General features: G+C 62.8%; 3 non-coding genes across 3 annotated transcripts; all 3 read left to right on the forward strand.

Moving 5' to 3' along the window:
* The first annotated feature begins 3,995 nt into the window (after window positions 1-3,995).
* On the forward strand, window positions 3,996-4,114 carry LOC131871161 (5S ribosomal RNA). Its single transcript, XR_009369434.1, has one exon. It is a non-coding gene; the product is annotated as a 5S ribosomal RNA (ribosomal RNA).
* Window positions 4,115-11,919: 7,805 nt separating this feature from the next.
* On the forward strand, window positions 11,920-12,038 carry LOC131871162 (5S ribosomal RNA). The gene has a single exon (XR_009369435.1). It is a non-coding gene; the product is annotated as a 5S ribosomal RNA (ribosomal RNA).
* A 7,804-nt stretch (window positions 12,039-19,842) lies between these two features.
* LOC131871163 (5S ribosomal RNA) lies at window positions 19,843-19,961 on the forward strand. Its single transcript, XR_009369436.1, has one exon. It is a non-coding gene; the product is annotated as a 5S ribosomal RNA (ribosomal RNA).
* The last annotated feature ends 2,541 nt before the right edge of the window (window positions 19,962-22,502 follow it).

Genomic DNA, 22,502 nt, shown 5'->3' on the forward strand with positions numbered 1-22,502 from the left:
ATGCGCTGCCTTCACTAATTTCCAGAAAAGGCAAAAAAAAACGATATTTTAAAATTTCCGTTCTGAAAGATAGTGAAAAAAACGGAACGCGGGTGCCATCTTGAGCCCTTCCTGGTGCGCAGCCCAGGCAAGTTGTGCGCACCAAGGTGCCCACCCTGGCGGAGGTGCGCGCCCGGGGCAAACCGGGCTCCGACTTCGTGCACTGCATGGTGCCCACCAAGGCGCGCAACCCAGCCAAGGTGCCCACCGCAGCGAAGGTGCACGCGAGGTGCACACCCGGGGCAAACCGGGCTCCGACTTCGTGCACGCCGCACCTTGGAGCACACTTCAGAGCGCTCCTTGGTGCGCACCAGGGCGCGCAACCCAGCCGAGGTGCCCACCCCGGCGAAGGTGCACGCGAGGTGCGCACCCGGGGCAAACCGGGCTCCGACTTCGTGCACGCCATGGTGCCCACCGCGGCGAAGGTGCGCACCCGGGGCAAACCGGGCTCCGACTTCGTGCACGCCGCACCTTGGAGCACACTTCGGAGCGCTCCTTGGTGCGCACCATGGTGCCCACCAGGCCGCGCAACCCAGCCAAGGTGTGCGCACCAAGGTGCACGCGAGGTGCGCACCCGGGGCAAACCGGGGTCCGACTTCGTGCACGCCGCACCTTGGAGCACACATCGGGGCGCTCCCGGGTTCGCACCGGCGTTGCGCACCGTGGTGGGCACCTCGGAGCACACCAAGGTGGGCAGCGAGGTGCGCACCTTTGATGCGATGCCTTCACTAATTTCCATAAAAGGCAAAAAAAAAACGAGATTTTAAAATTTCCGTTTTGAAAGATAGTGAGAAAAAGGGAATGCTGGTGCCATCTTGAGCCCGCCCTGGTGCGCAGCCCAGCCAAGGTTTGCGCACCAAGGTGCCCACCCTGGCGAAGGTGCGCGCCCGGGCAATTAACCCAACTTCCAACTTCGCGCGCGCCAGGGTGGGAGCGCACCCAACAACCGGGCCTGGGAAGAGCCAATGCGAGAAACCCCACCAAACTCTCTGACAAAAAAAGAGGGGGCGCTCCAGTAACCCCGCTTCGGAGCGCACCCTGGGCAAACCCAGCCAAGGTGCCCACCCCGGCCAAGGTGCAGGCGAGGTGCGCACCCGGGGCAAACCGGGCTCCGACAACGTGCACGCCGCACCTTGGAGCACACTTCGTAGCGCTCCCGGGTGCGCACCTCAGAGCACACCAAGGTGGGCAGCGAGGTGCGCACCTTTGATGCGCTGCCTTCACTAATTTCCAGAAAAGGCAAAAAAAAAAGGAGATTTTAAAATTTCCGTTTTGAAAGATAGTGAAAAAAACGGAACGCGCGTGCCATCTTGAGCCCGCCCTGGTGCGCAGCCCAGGTAAGGTGCCACCCTGGCAAAGGTGCGCACCCGGGCAATTAACCCTACTTCCGACTTCGTGCGCGCCAGGGTGGCAACCGGGCCTCGGAAGAGCCAATGCGAGAAACCCCACCAAACGCTCCGACAAAAAAAGAGGCGGCGCTCCAATAACCCCGCTTCGGAGCGCAGCCGGGGCAAACCAAGCCAAGGTGCCCACCCCGACGAAGGTGCACGCGAGGTGCGCACCCGGGGCAAACCGGGCTCCGACAACGTGCACGCAGCACCTTGGAGCACACTTCGAAGCACTCCCGGGTGCCCACCGGCGTTGCGCACCGTGGTGGGCAGCGAGGTGCGCACCTTTGATGCGCTGCCTTCACTAATTTCCAGAAAAAGGCAAAAAAAAATGAGATTTTAAAATTTCCGTTTTGAAAGATAGTGAAAAAAAAGGAACGCGGGTGCCATCTTGAGCCCGCCCTGGTGCGCAGCCCAGGCAAGGCATGCGCACCAAGGTGCCCACCCGAGGTGCACACCCGGGGCAAACCGGGCTCCGACTTCGTGCAGGCCGCACCTTGGAGCACACTTCGGAGCGCTCCTTGGTGCGCACCATGGTGCCCACCAGGGCGCACCCGAGGCAAACCGGGCTCCGACTTCGTGCACGCCGCACCTTGGAGCACACATCGGAGCGCTCCCAGGTTCGCACCAGCGTTGCGCACCTTTGATGCGCTGCCTTCACTAATTTCCAGAAAAGGCAAAAAAAAACGATATTTTAAAATTTCCGTTCTGAAAGATAGTGAAAAAAACGGAACGCGGGTGCCATCTTGAGCCCTTCCTGATGCGCAGCCCAGGCAAGTTGTGCGCACCAAGGTGCCCACCCTGGCGGAGGTGCGCGCCCGGGGCAAACCGGGCTCCGACTTCGTGCACTGCATGGTGCCCACCAAGGCGCGCAACCCAGCCAAGGTGCCCACCGCAGCGAAGGTGCACGCGAGGTGCGCACCCGAGGTGCACACCCGGGGCAAACCGGGCTCCGACTTCGTGCACGCCGCACCTTGGAGCACACTTCAGAGCGCTCCTTGGTACGCACCAGGGCGCGCAACCCAGCCAAGGTGCTCACCCCGGCGAAGGTGCACGCGAGGTGCGCACCCGGGGCAAACCGGGCTCGGACTTCGTGCACGCCGCACCTTGGAGCACACATCGGAGCGCTCCCGGGTTCGCACCAGCATTGCGCACCTTTGATGCGCTGCCTTCACTAATTTCCAGAAAAGGCAAAAAAAAGAAAAAAATGAGATTTTAAAATTTCCGTTTTGAAAGATAGTGAAAAAAACGGAACGCGGGTGCCATCTTGAGCCCGCCCTGGTGTGCAGCCCAGGCAAGTTGTGCGCACCAAGGCACCCACCCTGGCCAAGGTGGGTCACGGGGTGGGTCCTAGGGTGGGTAACGGGGTGGGTACTAAGGTGCGTGCCAAGGTGGGTCATAGGGTGGGTGCCAAGGTGGGCACCAGGGTGGGTGTGCACCAACCCTAGCCAGGGTAGGTCACGGGGTGGTTGTCGGGGTGGGCGTCAAGGAGCCAAGGTGGGTGGCAAGTAGCCAAGTTGCGTGCCAAGGTGGGTGTCGGGGTGGGTGCCAAGGATCCAAGGTGGGTGCCAAGGAACCAAGGTGGGTGTCTGGGTGGGTGCCGAGGTGGGAGCCAGGGTGGGTCCCAAGGTGAGTGCAAAGGTGGGTGCCAGGGTCAAGGTGAGTGCCAATGTGGGTTCCAAGGTGCCAGGGTCAGGGTGAGTGCCAATGTGGGTTCAAAGGTGCTAAGTTGGGTGCGAGGTTGGGTGCGAGGGTGGGTGGGTGCCAAGGTGTGCTAGGTGGAAGCCCGGGTGGGTCGGCATCCCATGGGTGTCGAGTTGGGTGCCTGATGGGTGCTTCTTGTCAAGTTTTAGTCGTCGGGACTCATTTCGAGCCTTAGAGGTCGTTTCTTGTCCGGTTGCCCTGTCTTCGACCTGGGAACCCAATTTTGGTCCTCGGGTCCCATTTTTTTTTGTCTCGCATCCCACTTTTGGCCTGTGGCCTTTTCGGGGTCGATTCTCGTTTTGGGCATCAGAGCATGTTTCTTCTCCTAAAACCCAATATTTGTTTATTAAGTCTCGGAACACATTTTTGTTCTCGTGGACCCATCATGGGTCTTGGAACGCATTTGTGGTCCTTGGGTCCCATTTTGCATCCCGAAACTTGTGTTTTGGTGCTTGATCCCTATTTTGGGTGCCCACCTTGCACCAAGTGCGCACCCGGGGCAAACCGAGCGCCTTGGTGCACCGGGGCAAGATCGAGCGTGCACCCGAGGCGCCCCGAACATGCACCAAGGTGCACTCGGCCCACATGTGAGCGCAGGTCGTTGCGCCCGAGGTGGTGTGTGGGCACCGCGTTGCAGACGGGACACTGCACGCACACGACGCCCCCTCCAGGTGCACGCACGTAGGCCGGGCCGGGTGCACACCCGACGCCCTAGCAAGGTGCGCGCACCCGGGCAGGGCTCACACTTGGCGAACGGGGCGCACTTCGCGAGGGAGGGTGTGCACCTCGACGGGGGTGGGTGGCCGGGGTGGATTCGCACGTGGGTCGCGGTTTGCTAAGTACACACTGCGACAAGCTCATAACGGGTGCGATCATACCAGCGTTAGTGCACCGGATCCCATCAGAACTCCGCAGTTAAGCGCGCTTGGGCCGGAGTAGTACTGGGATGGGTGACCTCCCGGGAAGTCCCGGTGTTGCACCCTTTTTTAGTTTTTCGCCGGGCGTCGCAATGCTATTTGAATAAACCTTTTGCCCGTTTGCGTTCTCGTCGGGGCCGGGCCGGGCCGGGGTGCGCTGCCCGCACTACCGCGCGCGCGGGGGGCGACACCGAGCGCGCACCCGAGGCGCCCCGAGCACACAGGCCACGGTGCAACCCGGGCGTTGTGCGCGCACCCCGGTGCGCCCGAGGTGCTGCGCGCGCACCCAGGTGAAATCGGTGTGCACCTCGGCCAGTGCGCGCTCGGTCGAGTCGCGCACGTTGGCCAAGGTGCACGGTGATGTTTCTTACTCTAAGGTTCCGCACCAGACGCCCGGGACAGGTGAGCGAAGCTGGGCGGGGCCGGGTGCGCGGCCGGGGCAGGTGCACGCAGCTGGAGAGAGCTTTGGAGCACACTTCGGAGCGCACCAATGATGCGCTCCATTCAAAAGTTTCCTGAAAAGGCAAAAAAAGTTGAGATTATAGAATTTCCCACTTGAGAGATTGTAAAAAAAAAAAATTTAAAATGAAGGAAACGCGGGTGCCAAGGTGTGCGCAGCCCAGCCAAGGTGTGCGCACCAAGGCGCCCACCCTGGCGAAGGTGCACGCAAGGTGCGCACCCGAGGCAAACCGGACAATTAACCCAACTTTCGACTTCGCGCGCACCTTGGAGCGCACTTCGGAGCGCTCCTTGGTGCGCACCAATCTTGGGCACCTCGGAGTGCACCATGGCGCCCACCAAGGTGCGCACCCGGGGCAAACCGAGCTCCGACTTCGTGCGCACCTTGGAGCGCACGAAAGGTGCGCACCATGGCGCCCACCAAGGTGCGCAGCCCAGCCAAGGCGTGCGCATCAAGGTGCGCACCCTGGCGAAGGTGCGCACCCGGGGCAAACCGAGCTCCGACTTCGTGCGCACCTTGGAGCGCACAAAAGGTGCGCAACCCAGCCAAGGTGTGCGCACCCCGGTCAAACCGAGCTCCGAATCGTGCGCACCAGAGGTGCACGCCATCGTGCGCACCTTGGAGCACACTTCGGAGCCCTCCTTGGTGCGCGCCGATGTTGCGCACCTCGGAGCGCACCCGGGGAAAACAATGCAATTAACCCGACTTTCGACTTCGTGGGCACCTCGGAGCGCTCTCGGGTTCGCACCTCGGAGCACACCGAGGTGCGCACCTTTGATGCGCTGCCTTCACCAATTTCCAGAAAAGGCAAGAAAACATTGAGAAGGTGTGCGCACCGAGGTGCCCACCCTGGCGAAGGTGCACGCGAGGTGCGCACCCGGGGCAAACCGGGCTCCGACTTCGTGCACGCCGCACCTTGGAGCACACTTCGGAGCGCTCCTTGGTGCGCACCAGGGCGCGCAACCCAGCCGAGGTGCCCACCCCGGCGAAGGTGCACGCGAGGTGCGCACCCGGGGCAAACCGGGCTCCGACTTCGTGCACGCCATGGTGCCCACCGCGGCGAAGGTGCACGCGAGGTGCGCACCCGGGGCAAACCGGGCTCCGACTTCGTGCACGCCGCACCTTGGAGCACACTTCGGAGCGCTCCTTGGTGCGCACCATGGTGCCCACCAGGGCGCGCAACCCCGCCGAAGGTGCACGCGAGGTGCGCACCCGGGGCAAACCGGGCTCCGACTTCGTGCACGCCGCACCTTGGAGCACACTTCGGAGCGCTCCTTGGTGCGCACCATGGTGCCCACCAGGGCGCGCAACCCCGCCGAAGGTGCACGCGAGGTGCGCACCCGGGGCAAACCGGGCTCCGACTTCGTGCACGCCATGGTGCGCACCGCGGCGAAGGTGCGCACCCGGGGCAAACCGGGCTCCGACTTCGTGCACGCCGCACCTTGGAGCACACTTCGGAGCGCTCCTTGGTGCGCACCAGGGCGCGCAACCCAGCCGAGGTGCCCACCCCGGCGAAGGTGCACGCGAGGTGCGTACCCGGGGCAAACCGGGCTCCGACTTCGTGCACGCCGCACCTTGGAGCACACTTCGGAGCGCTCCTTGGTGCGCACCATGGTGCCCACCAGGCCGCGCAACCCAGCCAAGGTGTGCGCACCAAGGTGCACGCGAGGTGCGCACCCGGGGCAAACCGGGGTCCGACTTCGTGCACGCCGCACCTTGGAGCACACATCGGGGCGCTCCCGGGTTCGCACCGGCGTTGCGCACCGTGGTGGGCACCTCGGAGCACACCAAGGTGGGCAGCGAGGTGCGCACCTTTGATGCGATGCCTTCACTAATTTCCATAAAAGGCAAAAAAAAAACGAGATTTTAAAATTTCCGTTTTGAAAGATAGTGAGAAAAAGGGAATGCTGGTGCCATCTTGAGCCCGCCCTGGTGCGCAGCCCAGCCAAGGTGTGCGCACCAAGGTGCCCACCCTGGCGAAGGTGCGCGCCCGGGCAATTAACCCAACTTCCAACTTCGCGCGCGCCAGGGTGGGAGCGCACCCAACAACCGGGCCTGGGAAGAGCCAATGCGAGAAACCCCACCAAACGCTCTGACAAAAAAAGAGGGGGCGCTCCAGTAACCCCGCTTCGGAGCGCACCCTGGGCAAACCCAGCCAAGGTGCCCACCCCGGCCAAGGTGCAGGCGAGGTGCGCACCCGGGGCAAACCGGGCTCCGACAACGTGCACGCCGCACCTTGGAGCACACTTCGTAGCGCTCCCGGGTGCGCACCTCAGAGCACACCAAGGTGGGCAGCGAGGTGCGCACCTTTGATGCGCTGCCTTCACTAATTTCCAGAAAAGGCAAAAAAAAAAGGAGATTTTAAAATTTCCGTTTTGAAAGATAGTGAAAAAAACGGAACGCGCGTGCCATCTTGAGCCCGCCCTGGTGCGCAGCCCAGGTAAGGTGCCCACCCTGGCAAAGGTGCGCACCCGGGCAATTAACCCTACTTCCGACTTCGTGCGCGCCAGGGTGGCAACCGGGCCTCGGAAGAGCCAATGCGAGAAACCCCACCAAACGCTCCGACAAAAAAAGAGGCGGCGCTCCAATAACCCCGCTTCGGAGCGCAGCCGGGGCAAACCCAGCCAAGGTGCCCACCCCGACGAAGGTGCACGCGAGGTGCGCACCCGGGGCAAACCGGGCTCCGACAACGTGCACGCAGCACCTTGGAGCACACTTCGAAGCACTCCCGGGTGCCCACCGGCGTTGCGCACCGTGGTGGGCAGCGAGGTGCGCACCTTTGATGCGCTGCCTTCACTAATTTCCAGAAAAAGGCAAAAAAAAATGAGATTTTAAAATTTCCGTTTTGAAAGATAGTGAAAAAAAAGGAACGCGGGTGCCATCTTGAGCCCGCCCTGGTGCGCAGCCCAGGCAAGGCATGCGCACCAAGGTGCCCACCCGAGGTGCACACCCGGGGCAAACCGGGCTCCGACTTCGTGCAGGCCGCACCTTGGAGCACACTTCGGAGCGCTCCTTGGTGCGCACCATGGTGCCCACCAGGGCGCGCAACCCAGCCAAGGTCTGCACACCAAGGTGCCCACCCCGGCGAAGGTGCACGCGAGGTGCGCACCCGGGGCAAACCGGGCTCCGACTTCGTGCACGCCATGGTGCCCACCGCGGCGAAGGTGCACGCGAGGTGCGCACCCGGGGCAAACCGGGCTCCGACTTCGTGCACGCCGCACCTTGGAGCACACTTCGGAGCGCTCCTTGGTGCGCACCATGGTGCCCACCAGGGCGCGCAACCCAGCCAAGGTGTGCGCACCAAGGTGCACGCGAGGTGCGCACCCGGGGCAAACCGGGGTCCGACTTCGTGCACGCCGCACCTTGGAGCACACATCGGAGCGCTCCCAGGTTCGCACCAGCGTTGCGCACCTTTGATGCGCTGCCTTCACTAATTTCCAGAAAAGGCAAAAAAAAACGATATTTTAAAATTTCCGTTCTGAAAGATAGTGAAAAAAACGGAACGCGGGTGCCATCTTGAGCCCTTCCTGGTGCGCAGCCCAGGCAAGTTGTGCGCACCAAGGTGCCCACCCTGGCGGAGGTGCGCGCCCGGGGCAAACCGGGCTCCGACTTCGTGCACTGCATGGTGCCCACCAAGGCGCGCAACCCAGCCAAGGTGCCCACCGCAGCGAAGGTGCACGCGAGGTGCACACCCGGGGCAAACCGGGCTCCGACTTCGTGCACGCCGCACCTTGGAGCACACTTCAGAGCGCTCCTTGGTGCGCACCAGGGCGCGCAACCCAGCCGAGGTGCCCACCCCGGCGAAGGTGCACGCGAGGTGCGCACCCGGGGCAAACCGGGCTCCGACTTCGTGCACGCCATGGTGCCCACCGCGGCGAAGGTGCGCACCCGGGGCAAACCGGGCTCCGACTTCGTGCACGCCGCACCTTGGAGCACACTTCGGAGCGCTCCTTGGTGCGCACCATGGTGCCCACCAGGCCGCGCAACCCAGCCAAGGTGTGCGCACCAAGGTGCACGCGAGGTGCGCACCCGGGGCAAACCGGGGTCCGACTTCGTGCACGCCGCACCTTGGAGCACACATCGGGGCGCTCCCGGGTTCGCACCGGCGTTGCGCACCGTGGTGGGCACCTCGGAGCACACCAAGGTGGGCAGCGAGGTGCGCACCTTTGATGCGATGCCTTCACTAATTTCCATAAAAGGCAAAAAAAAAACGAGATTTTAAAATTTCCGTTTTGAAAGATAGTGAGAAAAAGGGAATGCTGGTGCCATCTTGAGCCCGCCCTGGTGCGCAGCCCAGCCAAGGTTTGCGCACCAAGGTGCCCACCCTGGCGAAGGTGCGCGCCCGGGCAATTAACCCAACTTCCAACTTCGCGCGCGCCAGGGTGGGAGCGCACCCAACAACCGGGCCTGGGAAGAGCCAATGCGAGAAACCCCACCAAACTCTCTGACAAAAAAAGAGGGGGCGCTCCAGTAACCCCGCTTCGGAGCGCACCCTGGGCAAACCCAGCCAAGGTGCCCACCCCGGCCAAGGTGCAGGCGAGGTGCGCACCCGGGGCAAACCGGGCTCCGACAACGTGCACGCCGCACCTTGGAGCACACTTCGTAGCGCTCCCGGGTGCGCACCTCAGAGCACACCAAGGTGGGCAGCGAGGTGCGCACCTTTGATGCGCTGCCTTCACTAATTTCCAGAAAAGGCAAAAAAAAAAGGAGATTTTAAAATTTCCGTTTTGAAAGATAGTGAAAAAAACGGAACGCGCGTGCCATCTTGAGCCCGCCCTGGTGCGCAGCCCAGGTAAGGTGCCACCCTGGCAAAGGTGCGCACCCGGGCAATTAACCCTACTTCCGACTTCGTGCGCGCCAGGGTGGCAACCGGGCCTCGGAAGAGCCAATGCGAGAAACCCCACCAAACGCTCCGACAAAAAAAGAGGCGGCGCTCCAATAACCCCGCTTCGGAGCGCAGCCGGGGCAAACCAAGCCAAGGTGCCCACCCCGACGAAGGTGCACGCGAGGTGCGCACCCGGGGCAAACCGGGCTCCGACAACGTGCACGCAGCACCTTGGAGCACACTTCGAAGCACTCCCGGGTGCCCACCGGCATTGCGCACCGTGGTGGGCAGCGAGGTGCGCACCTTTGATGCGCTGCCTTCACTAATTTCCAGAAAAAGGCAAAAAAAAATGAGATTTTAAAATTTCCGTTTTGAAAGATAGTGAAAAAAAAGGAACGCGGGTGCCATCTTGAGCCCGCCCTGGTGCGCAGCCCAGGCAAGGCATGCGCACCAAGGTGCCCACCCGAGGTGCACACCCGAGGCAAACCGGGCTCCGACTTCGTGCAGGCCGCACCTTGGAGCACACTTCGGAGCGCTCCTTGGTGCGCACCATGGTGCCCACCAGGGCGCACCCGAGGCAAACCGGGCTCCGACTTCGTGCACGCCGCACCTTGGAGCACACATCGGAGCGCTCCCAGGTTCGCACCAGCGTTGCGCACCTTTGATGCGCTGCCTTCACTAATTTCCAGAAAAGGCAAAAAAAAACGATATTTTAAAATTTCCGTTCTGAAAGATAGTGAAAAAAACGGAACGCGGGTGCCATCTTGAGCCCTTCCTGATGCGCAGCCCAGGCAAGTTGTGCGCACCAAGGTGCCCACCCTGGCGGAGGTGCGCGCCCGGGGCAAACCGGGCTCCGACTTCGTGCACTGCATGGTGCCCACCAAGGCGCGCAACCCAGCCAAGGTGCCCACCGCAGCGAAGGTGCACGCGAGGTGCGCACCCGAGGTGCACACCCGGGGCAAACCGGGCTCCGACTTCGTGCACGCCGCACCTTGGAGCACACTTCAGAGCGCTCCTTGGTACGCACCAGGGCGCGCAACCCAGCCAAGGTGCTCACCCCGGCGAAGGTGCACGCGAGGTGCGCACCCGGGGCAAACCGGGCTCGGACTTCGTGCACGCCGCACCTTGGAGCACACATCGGAGCGCTCCCGGGTTCGCACCAGCATTGCGCACCTTTGATGCGCTGCCTTCACTAATTTCCAGAAAAGGCAAAAAAAAGAAAAAAATGAGATTTTAAAATTTCCGTTTTGAAAGATAGTGAAAAAAACGGAACGCGGGTGCCATCTTGAGCCCGCCCTGGTGTGCAGCCCAGGCAAGTTGTGCGCACCAAGGCACCCACCCTGGCCAAGGTGGGTCACGGGGTGGGTCCTAGGGTGGGTAACGGGGTGGGTACTAAGGTGCGTGCCAAGGTGGGTCATAGGGTGGGTGCCAAGGTGGGCACCAGGGTGGGTGTGCACCAACCCTAGCCAGGGTAGGTCACGGGGTGGTTGTCGGGGTGGGCGTCAAGGAGCCAAGGTGGGTGGCAAGTAGCCAAGTTGCGTGCCAAGGTGGGTGTCGGGGTGGGTGCCAAGGATCCAAGGTGGGTGCCAAGGAACCAAGGTGGGTGTCTGGGTGGGTGCCGAGGTGGGAGCCAGGGTGGGTCCCAAGGTGAGTGCAAAGGTGGGTGCCAGGGTCAAGGTGAGTGCCAATGTGGGTTCCAAGGTGCCAGGGTCAGGGTGAGTGCCAATGTGGGTTCAAAGGTGCTAAGTTGGGTGCGAGGTTGGGTGCGAGGGTGGGTGGGTGCCAAGGTGTGCTAGGTGGAAGCCCGGGTGGGTCGGCATCCCATGGGTGTCGAGTTGGGTGCCTGATGGGTGCTTCTTGTCAAGTTTTAGTCGTCGGGACTCATTTCGAGCCTTAGAGGTCGTTTCTTGTCCGGTTGCCCTGTCTTCGACCTGGGAACCCAATTTTGGTCCTCGGGTCCCATTTTTTTTTGTCTCGCATCCCACTTTTGGCCTGTGGCCTTTTCGGGGTCGATTCTCGTTTTGGGCATCAGAGCATGTTTCTTCTCCTAAAACCCAATATTTGTTTATTAAGTCTCGGAACACATTTTTGTTCTCGTGGACCCATCATGGGTCTTGGAACGCATTTGTGGTCCTTGGGTCCCATTTTGCATCCCGAAACTTGTGTTTTGGTGCTTGATCCCTATTTTGGGTGCCCACCTTGCACCAAGTGCGCACCCGGGGCAAACCGAGCGCCTTGGTGCACCGGGGCAAGATCGAGCGTGCACCCGAGGCGCCCCGAACATGCACCAAGGTGCACTCGGCCCACATGTGAGCGCAGGTCGTTGCGCCCGAGGTGGTGTGTGGGCACCGCGTTGCAGACGGGACACTGCACGCACACGACGCCCCCTCCAGGTGCACGCACGTAGGCCGGGCCGGGTGCACACCCGACGCCCTAGCAAGGTGCGCGCACCCGGGCAGGGCTCACACTTGGCGAACGGGGCGCACTTCGCGAGGGAGGGTGTGCACCTCGACGGGGGTGGGTGGCCGGGGTGGATTCGCACGTGGGTCGCGGTTTGCTAAGTACACACTGCGACAAGCTCATAACGGGTGCGATCATACCAGCGTTAGTGCACCGGATCCCATCAGAACTCCGCAGTTAAGCGCGCTTGGGCCGGAGTAGTACTGGGATGGGTGACCTCCCGGGAAGTCCCGGTGTTGCACCCTTTTTTAGTTTTTCGCCGGGCGTCGCAATGCTATTTGAATAAACCTTTTGCCCGTTTGCGTTCTCGTCGGGGCCGGGCCGGGCCGGGGTGCGCTGCCCGCACTACCGCGCGCGCGGGGGCGACACCGAGCTCGCACCCGAGGCGCCCCGAGCACACAGGCCACGGTGCAACCCGGGCGTTGTGCGCGCACCCCGGTGCGCCCGAGGTGCTGCGCGCGCACCCAGGTGAAATCGGTGTGCACCTCGGCCAGTGCGCGCTCGGTCGAGTCGCGCACGTTGGCCAAGGTGCACGGTGATGTTTCTTACTCTAAGGTTCCGCACCAGACGCCCGGGACAGGTGAGCGAAGCTGGGCGGGGCCGGGTGCGCGGCCGGGGCAGGTGCACGCAGCTGGAGAGAGCTTTGGAGCACACTTCGGAGCGCACCAATGATGCGCTCCATTCAAAAGTTTCCTGAAAAGGCAAAAAAAGTTGAGATTATAGAATTTCCCACTTGAGAGATTGTAAAAAAAAAAAATTTAAAATGAAGGAAACGCGGGTGCCAAGGTGTGCGCAGCCCAGCCAAGGTGTGCGCACCAAGGCGCCCACCCTGGCGAAGGTGCACGCAAGGTGCGCACCCGAGGCAAACCGGACAATTAACCCAACTTTCGACTTCGCGCGCACCTTGGAGCGCACTTCGGAGCGCTCCTTGGTGCGCACCAATCTTGGGCACCTCGGAGTGCACCATGGCGCCCACCAAGGTGCGCACCCGGGGCAAACCGAGCTCCGACTTCGTGCGCACCTTGGAGCGCACGAAAGGTGCGCACCATGGCGCCCACCAAGGTGCGCAGCCCAGCCAAGGCGTGCGCATCAAGGTGCGCACCCTGGCGAAGGTGCGCACCCGGGGCAAACCGAGCTCCGACTTCGTGCGCACCTTGGAGCGCACAAAAGGTGCGCAACCCAGCCAAGGTGTGCGCACCCCGGTCAAACCGAGCTCCGAATCGTGCGCACCAGAGGTGCACGCCATCGTGCGCACCTTGGAGCACACTTCGGAGCCCTCCTTGGTGCGCGCCGATGTTGCGCACCTCGGAGCGCACCCGGGGAAAACAATGCAATTAACCCGACTTTCGACTTCGTGGGCACCTCGGAGCGCTCTCGGGTTCGCACCTCGGAGCACACCGAGGTGCGCACCTTTGATGCGCTGCCTTCACCAATTTCCAGAAAAGGCAAGAAAACATTGAGAAGGTGTGCGCACCGAGGTGCCCACCCTGGCGAAGGTGCACGCGAGGTGCGCACCCGGGGCAAACCGGGCTCCGACTTCGTGCACGCCGCACCTTGGAGCACACTTCGGAGCGCTCCTTGGTGCGCACCAGGGCGCGCAACCCAGCCGAGGTGCCCACCCCGGCGAAGGTGCACGCGAGGTGCGCACCCGGGGCAAACCGGGCTCCGACTTCGTGCACGCCATGGTGCCCACCGCGGCGAAGGTGCACGCGAGGTGCGCACCCGGGGCAAACCGGGCTCCGACTTCGTGCACGCCGCACCTTGGAGCACACTTCGGAGCGCTCCTTGGTGCGCACCATGGTGCCCACCAGGGCGCGCAACCCCGCCGAAGGTGCACGCGAGGTGCGCACCCGGGGCAAACCGGGCTCCGACTTCGTGCACGCCGCACCTTGGAGCACACTTCGGAGCGCTCCTTGGTGCGCACCATGGTGCCCACCAGGGCGCGCAACCCCACCGAAGGTGCACGCGAGGTGCGCACCCGGGGCAAACCGGGCTCCGACTTCGTGCACGCCATGGTGCGCACCGCGGCGAAGGTGCGCACCCGGGGCAAACCGGGCTCCGACTTCGTGCACGCCGCACCTTGGAGCACACTTCGGAGCGCTCCTTGGTGCGCACCAGGGCGCGCAACCCAGCCGAGGTGCCCACCCCGGCGAAGGTGCACGCGAGGTGCGTACCCGGGGCAAACCGGGCTCCGACTTCGTGCACGCCGCACCTTGGAGCACACTTCGGAGCGCTCCTTGGTGCGCACCATGGTGCCCACCAGGCCGCGCAACCCAGCCAAGGTGTGCGCACCAAGGTGCACGCGAGGTGCGCACCCGGGGCAAACCGGGGTCCGACTTCGTGCACGCCGCACCTTGGAGCACACATCGGGGCGCTCCCGGGTTCGCACCGGCGTTGCGCACCGTGGTGGGCACCTCGGAGCACACCAAGGTGGGCAGCGAGGTGCGCACCTTTGATGCGATGCCTTCACTAATTTCCATAAAAGGCAAAAAAAAAACGAGATTTTAAAATTTCCGTTTTGAAAGATAGTGAGAAAAAGGGAATGCTGGTGCCATCTTGAGCCCGCCCTGGTGCGCAGCCCAGCCAAGGTGTGCGCACCAAGGTGCCCACCCTGGCGAAGGTGCGCGCCCGGGCAATTAACCCAACTTCCAACTTCGCGCGCGCCAGGGTGGGAGCGCACCCAACAACCGGGCCTGGGAAGAGCCAATGCGAGAAACCCCACCAAACGCTCTGACAAAAAAAGAGGGGGCGCTCCAGTAACCCCGCTTCGGAGCGCACCCTGGGCAAACCCAGCCAAGGTGCCCACCCCGGCCAAGGTGCAGGCGAGGTGCGCACCCGGGGCAAACCGGGCTCCGACAACGTGCACGCCGCACCTTGGAGCACACTTCGTAGCGCTCCCGGGTGCGCACCTCAGAGCACACCAAGGTGGGCAGCGAGGTGCGCACCTTTGATGCGCTGCCTTCACTAATTTCCAGAAAAGGCAAAAAAAAAAGGAGATTTTAAAATTTCCGTTTTGAAAGATAGTGAAAAAAACGGAACGCGCGTGCCATCTTGAGCCCGCCCTGGTGCGCAGCCCAGGTAAGGTGCCCACCCTGGCAAAGGTGCGCACCCGGGCAATTAACCCTACTTCCGACTTCGTGCGCGCCAGGGTGGCAACCGGGCCTCGGAAGAGCCAATGCGAGAAACCCCACCAAACGCTCCGACAAAAAAAGAGGCGGCGCTCCAATAACCCCGCTTCGGAGCGCAGCCGGGGCAAACCCAGCCAAGGTGCCCACCCCGACGAAGGTGCACGCGAGGTGCGCACCCGGGGCAAACCGGGCTCCGACAACGTGCACGCAGCACCTTGGAGCACACTTCGAAGCACTCCCGGGTGCCCACCGGCGTTGCGCACCGTGGTGGGCAGCGAGGTGCGCACCTTTGATGCGCTGCCTTCACTAATTTCCAGAAAAAGGCAAAAAAAAATGAGATTTTAAAATTTCCGTTTTGAAAGATAGTGAAAAAAAAGGAACGCGGGTGCCATCTTGAGCCCGCCCTGGTGCGCAGCCCAGGCAAGGCATGCGCACCAAGGTGCCCACCCGAGGTGCACACCCGGGGCAAACCGGGCTCCGACTTCGTGCAGGCCGCACCTTGGAGCACACTTCGGAGCGCTCCTTGGTGCGCACCATGGTGCCCACCAGGGCGCGCAACCCAGCCAAGGTCTGCACACCAAGGTGCCCACCCCGGCGAAGGTGCACGCGAGGTGCGCACCCGGGGCAAACCGGGCTCCGACTTCGTGCACGCCATGGTGCCCACCGCGGCGAAGGTGCACGCGAGGTGCGCACCCGGGGCAAACCGGGCTCCGACTTCGTGCACGCCGCACCTTGGAGCACACTTCGGAGCGCTCCTTGGTGCGCACCATGGTGCCCACCAGGGCGCGCAACCCAGCCAAGGTGTGCGCACCAAGGTGCACGCGAGGTGCGCACCCGGGGCAAACCGGGGTCCGACTTCGTGCACGCCGCACCTTGGAGCACACATCGGAGCGCTCCCAGGTTCGCACCAGCGTTGCGCACCTTTGATGCGCTGCCTTCACTAATTTCCAGAAAAGGCAAAAAAAAACGATATTTTAAAATTTCCGTTCTGAAAGATAGTGAAAAAAACGGAACGCGGGTGCCATCTTGAGCCCTTCCTGGTGCGCAGCCCAGGCAAGTTGTGCGCACCAAGGTGCCCACCCTGGCGGAGGTGCGCGCCCGGGGCAAACCGGGCTCCGACTTCGTGCACTGCATGGTGCCCACCAAGGCGCGCAACCCAGCCAAGGTGCCCACCGCAGCGAAGGTGCACGCGAGGTGCACACCCGGGGCAAACCGGGCTCCGACTTCGTGCACGCCGCACCTTGGAGCACACTTCAGAGCGCTCCTTGGTGCGCACCAGGGCGCGCAACCCAGCCGAGGTGCCCACCCCGGCGAAGGTGCACGCGAGGTGCGCACCCGGGGCAAACCGGGCTCCGACTTCGTGCACGCCATGGTGCCCACCGCGGCGAAGGTGCGCACCCGGGGCAAACCGGGCTCCGACTTCGTGCACGCCGCACCTTGGAGCACACTTCGGAGCGCTCCTTGGTGCGCACCATGGTGCCCACCAGGCCGCGCAACCCAGCCAAGGTGTGCGCACCAAGGTGCACGCGAGGTGCGCACCCGGGGCAAACCGGGGTCCGACTTCGTGCACGCCGCACCTTGGAGCACACATCGGGGCGCTCCCGGGTTCGCACCGGCGTTGCGCACCGTGGTGGGCACCTCGGAGCACACCAAGGTGGGCAGCGAGGTGCGCACCTTTGATGCGATGCCTTCACTAATTTCCATAAAAGGCAAAAAAAAAACGAGATTTTAAAATTTCCGTTTTGAAAGATAGTGAGAAAAAGGGAATGCTGGTGCCATCTTGAGCCCGCCCTGGTGCGCAGCCCAGCCAAGGTTTGCGCACCAAGGTGCCCACCCTGGCGAAGGTGCGCGCCCGGGCAATTAACCCAACTTCCAACTTCGCGCGCGCCAGGGTGGGAGCGCACCCAACAACCGGGCCTGGGAAGAGCCAATGCGAGAAACCCCACCAAACTCTCTGACAAAAAAAGAGGGGGCGCTCCAGTAACCCCGCTTCGGAGCGCACCCTGGGCAAACCCAGCCAAGGTGCCCACCCCGGCCAAGGTGCAGGCGAGGTGCGCACCCGGGGCAAACCGGGCTCCGACAACGTGCACGCCGCACCTTGGAGCACACTTCGTAGCGCTCCCGGGTGCGCACCTCAGAGCACACCAAGGTGGGCAGCGAGGTGCGCACCTTTGATGCGCTGCCTTCACTAATTTCCAGAAAAGGCAAAAAAAAAAGGAGATTTTAAAATTTCCGTTTTGAAAGATAGTGAAAAAAACGGAACGCGCGTGCCATCTTGAGCCCGCCCTGGTGCGCAGCCCAGGTAAGGTGCCACCCTGGCAAAGGTGCGCACCCGGGCAATTAACCCTACTTCCGACTTCGTGCGCGCCAGGGTGGCAACCGGGCCTCGGAAGAGCCAATGCGAGAAACCCCACCAAACGCTCCGACAAAAAAAGAGGCGGCGCTCCAATAACCCCGCTTCGGAGCGCAGCCGGGGCAAACCAAGCCAAGGTGCCCACCCCGACGAAGGTGCACGCGAGGTGCGCACCCGGGGCAAACCGGGCTCCGACAACGTGCACGCAGCACCTTGGAGCACACTTCGAAGCACTCCCGGGTGCCCACCGGCGTTGCGCACCGTGGTGGGCAGCGAGGTGCGCACCTTTGATGCGCTGCCTTCACTAATTTCCAGAAAAAGGCAAAAAAAAATGAGATTTTAAAATTTCCGTTTTGAAAGATAGTGAAAAAAAAGGAACGCGGGTGCCATCTTGAGCCCGCCCTGGTGCGCAGCCCAGGCAAGGCATGCGCACCAAGGTGCCCACCCGAGGTGCACACCCGGGGCAAACCGGGCTCCGACTTCGTGCAGGCCGCACCTTGGAGCACACTTCGGAGCGCTCCTTGGTGCGCACCATGGTGCCCACCAGGGCGCACCCGAGGCAAACCGGGCTCCGACTTCGTGCACGCCGCACCTTGGAGCACACATCGGAGCGCTCCCAGGTTCGCACCAGCGTTGCGCACCTTTGATGCGCTGCCTTCACTAATTTCCAGAAAAGGCAAAAAAAAACGATATTTTAAAATTTCCGTTCTGAAAGATAGTGAAAAAAACGGAACGCGGGTGCCATCTTGAGCCCTTCCTGATGCGCAGCCCAGGCAAGTTGTGCGCACCAAGGTGCCCACCCTGGCGGAGGTGCGCGCCCGGGGCAAACCGGGCTCCGACTTCGTGCACTGCATGGTGCCCACCAAGGCGCGCAACCCAGCCAAGGTGCCCACCGCAGCGAAGGTGCACGCGAGGTGCGCACCCGAGGTGCACACCCGGGGCAAACCGGGCTCCGACTTCGTGCACGCCGCACCTTGGAGCACACTTCAGAGCGCTCCTTGGTACGCACCAGGGCGCGCAACCCAGCCAAGGTGCTCACCCCGGCGAAGGTGCACGCGAGGTGCGCACCCGGGGCAAACCGGGCTCGGACTTCGTGCACGCCGCACCTTGGAGCACACATCGGAGCGCTCCCGGGTTCGCACCAGCATTGCGCACCTTTGATGCGCTGCCTTCACTAATTTCCAGAAAAGGCAAAAAAAAGAAAAAAATGAGATTTTAAAATTTCCGTTTTGAAAGATAGTGAAAAAAACGGAACGCGGGTGCCATCTTGAGCCCGCCCTGGTGTGCAGCCCAGGCAAGTTGTGCGCACCAAGGCACCCACCCTGGCCAAGGTGGGTCACGGGGTGGGTCCTAGGGTGGGTAACGGGGTGGGTACTAAGGTGCGTGCCAAGGTGGGTCATAGGGTGGGTGCCAAGGTGGGCACCAGGGTGGGTGTGCACCAACCCTAGCCAGGGTAGGTCACGGGGTGGTTGTCGGGGTGGGCGTCAAGGAGCCAAGGTGGGTGGCAAGTAGCCAAGTTGCGTGCCAAGGTGGGTGTCGGGGTGGGTGCCAAGGATCCAAGGTGGGTGCCAAGGAACCAAGGTGGGTGTCTGGGTGGGTGCCGAGGTGGGAGCCAGGGTGGGTCCCAAGGTGAGTGCAAAGGTGGGTGCCAGGGTCAAGGTGAGTGCCAATGTGGGTTCCAAGGTGCCAGGGTCAGGGTGAGTGCCAATGTGGGTTCAAAGGTGCTAAGTTGGGTGCGAGGTTGGGTGCGAGGGTGGGTGGGTGCCAAGGTGTGCTAGGTGGAAGCCCGGGTGGGTCGGCATCCCATGGGTGTCGAGTTGGGTGCCTGATGGGTGCTTCTTGTCAAGTTTTAGTCGTCGGGACTCATTTCGAGCCTTAGAGGTCGTTTCTTGTCCGGTTGCCCTGTCTTCGACCTGGGAACCCAATTTTGGTCCTCGGGTCCCATTTTTTTTTGTCTCGCATCCCACTTTTGGCCTGTGGCCTTTTCGGGGTCGATTCTCGTTTTGGGCATCAGAGCATGTTTCTTCTCCTAAAACCCAATATTTGTTTATTAAGTCTCGGAACACATTTTTGTTCTCGTGGACCCATCATGGGTCTTGGAACGCATTTGTGGTCCTTGGGTCCCATTTTGCATCCCGAAACTTGTGTTTTGGTGCTTGATCCCTATTTTGGGTGCCCACCTTGCACCAAGTGCGCACCCGGGGCAAACCGAGCGCCTTGGTGCACCGGGGCAAGATCGAGCGTGCACCCGAGGCGCCCCGAACATGCACCAAGGTGCACTCGGCCCACATGTGAGCGCAGGTCGTTGCGCCCGAGGTGGTGTGTGGGCACCGCGTTGCAGACGGGACACTGCACGCACACGACGCCCCCTCCAGGTGCACGCACGTAGGCCGGGCCGGGTGCACACCCGACGCCCTAGCAAGGTGCGCGCACCCGGGCAGGGCTCACACTTGGCGAACGGGGCGCACTTCGCGAGGGAGGGTGTGCACCTCGACGGGGGTGGGTGGCCGGGGTGGATTCGCACGTGGGTCGCGGTTTGCTAAGTACACACTGCGACAAGCTCATAACGGGTGCGATCATACCAGCGTTAGTGCACCGGATCCCATCAGAACTCCGCAGTTAAGCGCGCTTGGGCCGGAGTAGTACTGGGATGGGTGACCTCCCGGGAAGTCCCGGTGTTGCACCCTTTTTTAGTTTTTCGCCGGGCGTCGCAATGCTATTTGAATAAACCTTTTGCCCGTTTGCGTTCTCGTCGGGGCCGGGCCGGGCCGGGGTGCGCTGCCCGCACTACCGCGCGCGCGGGGGCGACACCGAGCTCGCACCCGAGGCGCCCCGAGCACACAGGCCACGGTGCAACCCGGGCGTTGTGCGCGCACCCCGGTGCGCCCGAGGTGCTGCGCGCGCACCCAGGTGAAATCGGTGTGCACCTCGGCCAGTGCGCGCTCGGTCGAGTCGCGCACGTTGGCCAAGGTGCACGGTGATGTTTCTTACTCTAAGGTTCCGCACCAGACGCCCGGGACAGGTGAGCGAAGCTGGGCGGGGCCGGGTGCGCGGCCGGGGCAGGTGCACGCAGCTGGAGAGAGCTTTGGAGCACACTTCGGAGCGCACCAATGATGCGCTCCATTCAAAAGTTTCCTGAAAAGGCAAAAAAAGTTGAGATTATAGAATTTCCCACTTGAGAGATTGTAAAAAAAAAAAATTTAAAATGAAGGAAACGCGGGTGCCAAGGTGTGCGCAGCCCAGCCAAGGTGTGCGCACCAAGGCGCCCACCCTGGCGAAGGTGCACGCAAGGTGCGCACCCGAGGCAAACCGGACAATTAACCCAACTTTCGACTTCGCGCGCACCTTGGAGCGCACTTCGGAGCGCTCCTTGGTGCGCACCAATCTTGGGCACCTCGGAGTGCACCATGGCGCCCACCAAGGTGCGCACCCGGGGCAAACCGAGCTCCGACTTCGTGCGCACCTTGGAGCGCACGAAAGGTGCGCACCATGGCGCCCACCAAGGTGCGCAGCCCAGCCAAGGCGTGCGCATCAAGGTGCGCACCCTGGCGAAGGTGCGCACCCGGGGCAAACCGAGCTCCGACTTCGTGCGCACCTTGGAGCGCACAAAAGGTGCGCAACCCAGCCAAGGTGTGCGCACCCCGGTCAAACCGAGCTCCGAATCGTGCGCACCAGAGGTGCACGCCATCGTGCGCACCTTGGAGCACACTTCGGAGCCCTCCTTGGTGCGCGCCGATGTTGCGCACCTCGGAGCGCACCCGGGGAAAACAATGCAATTAACCCGACTTTCGACTTCGTGGGCACCTCGGAGCGCTCTCGGGTTCGCACCTCGGAGCACACCGAGGTGCGCACCTTTGATGCGCTGCCTTCACCAATTTCCAGAAAAGGCAAGAAAACATTGAGAAGGTGTGCGCACCGAGGTGCCCACCCTGGCGAAGGTGCACGCGAGGTGCGCACCCGGGGCAAACCGGGCTCCGACTTCGTGCACGCCGCACCTTGGAGCACACTTCGGAGCGCTCCTTGGTGCGCACCAGGGCGCGCAACCCAGCCGAGGTGCCCACCCCGGCGAAGGTGCACGCGAGGTGCGCACCCGGGGCAAACCGGGCTCCGACTTCGTGCACGCCATGGTGCCCACCGCGGCGAAGGTGCACGCGAGGTGCGCACCCGGGGCAAACCGGGCTCCGACTTCGTGCACGCCGCACCTTGGAGCACACTTCGGAGCGCTCCTTGGTGCGCACCATGGTGCCCACCAGGGCGCGCAACCCCGCCGAAGGTGCACGCGAGGTGCGCACCCGGGGCAAACCGGGCTCCGACTTCGTGCACGCCGCACCTTGGAGCACACTTCGGAGCGCTCCTTGGTGCGCACCATGGTGCCCACCAGGGCGCGCAACCCCGCCGAAGGTGCACGCGAGGTGCGCACCCGGGGCAAACCGGGCTCCGACTTCGTGCACGCCATGGTGCGCACCGCGGCGAAGGTGCGCACCCGGGGCAAACCGGGCTCCGACTTCGTGCACGCCGCACCTTGGAGCACACTTCGGAGCGCTCCTTGGTGCGCACCAGGGCGCGCAACCCAGCCGAGGTGCCCACCCCGGCGAAGGTGCACGCGAGGTGCGTACCCGGGGCAAACCGGGCTCCGACTTCGTGCACGCCGCACCTTGGAGCACACTTCGGAGCGCTCCTTGGTGCGCACCATGGTGCCCACCAGGCCGCGCAACCCAGCCAAGGTGTGCGCACCAAGGTGCACGCGAGGTGCGCACCCGGGGCAAACCGGGGTCCGACTTCGTGCACGCCGCACCTTGGAGCACACATCGGGGCGCTCCCGGGTTCGCACCGGCGTTGCGCACCGTGGTGGGCACCTCGGAGCACACCAAGGTGGGCAGCGAGGTGCGCACCTTTGATGCGATGCCTTCACTAATTTCCATAAAAGGCAAAAAAAAAACGAGATTTTAAAATTTCCGTTTTGAAAGATAGTGAGAAAAAGGGAATGCTGGTGCCATCTTGAGCCCGCCCTGGTGCGCAGCCCAGCCAAGGTGTGCGCACCAAGGTGCCCACCCTGGCGAAGGTGCGCGCCCGGGCAATTAACCCAACTTCCAACTTCGCGCGCGCCAGGGTGGGAGCGCACCCAACAACCGGGCCTGGGAAGAGCCAATGCGAGAAACCCCACCAAACGCTCTGACAAAAAAAGAGGGGGCGCTCCAGTAACCCCGCTTCGGAGCGCACCCTGGGCA

The sequence above is a fragment of the Cryptomeria japonica genome, unplaced genomic scaffold (assembly GCF_030272615.1).
Source record: "Cryptomeria japonica unplaced genomic scaffold, Sugi_1.0 HiC_scaffold_376, whole genome shotgun sequence".
Taxonomy (NCBI): domain Eukaryota; kingdom Viridiplantae; phylum Streptophyta; class Pinopsida; order Cupressales; family Cupressaceae; genus Cryptomeria; species Cryptomeria japonica.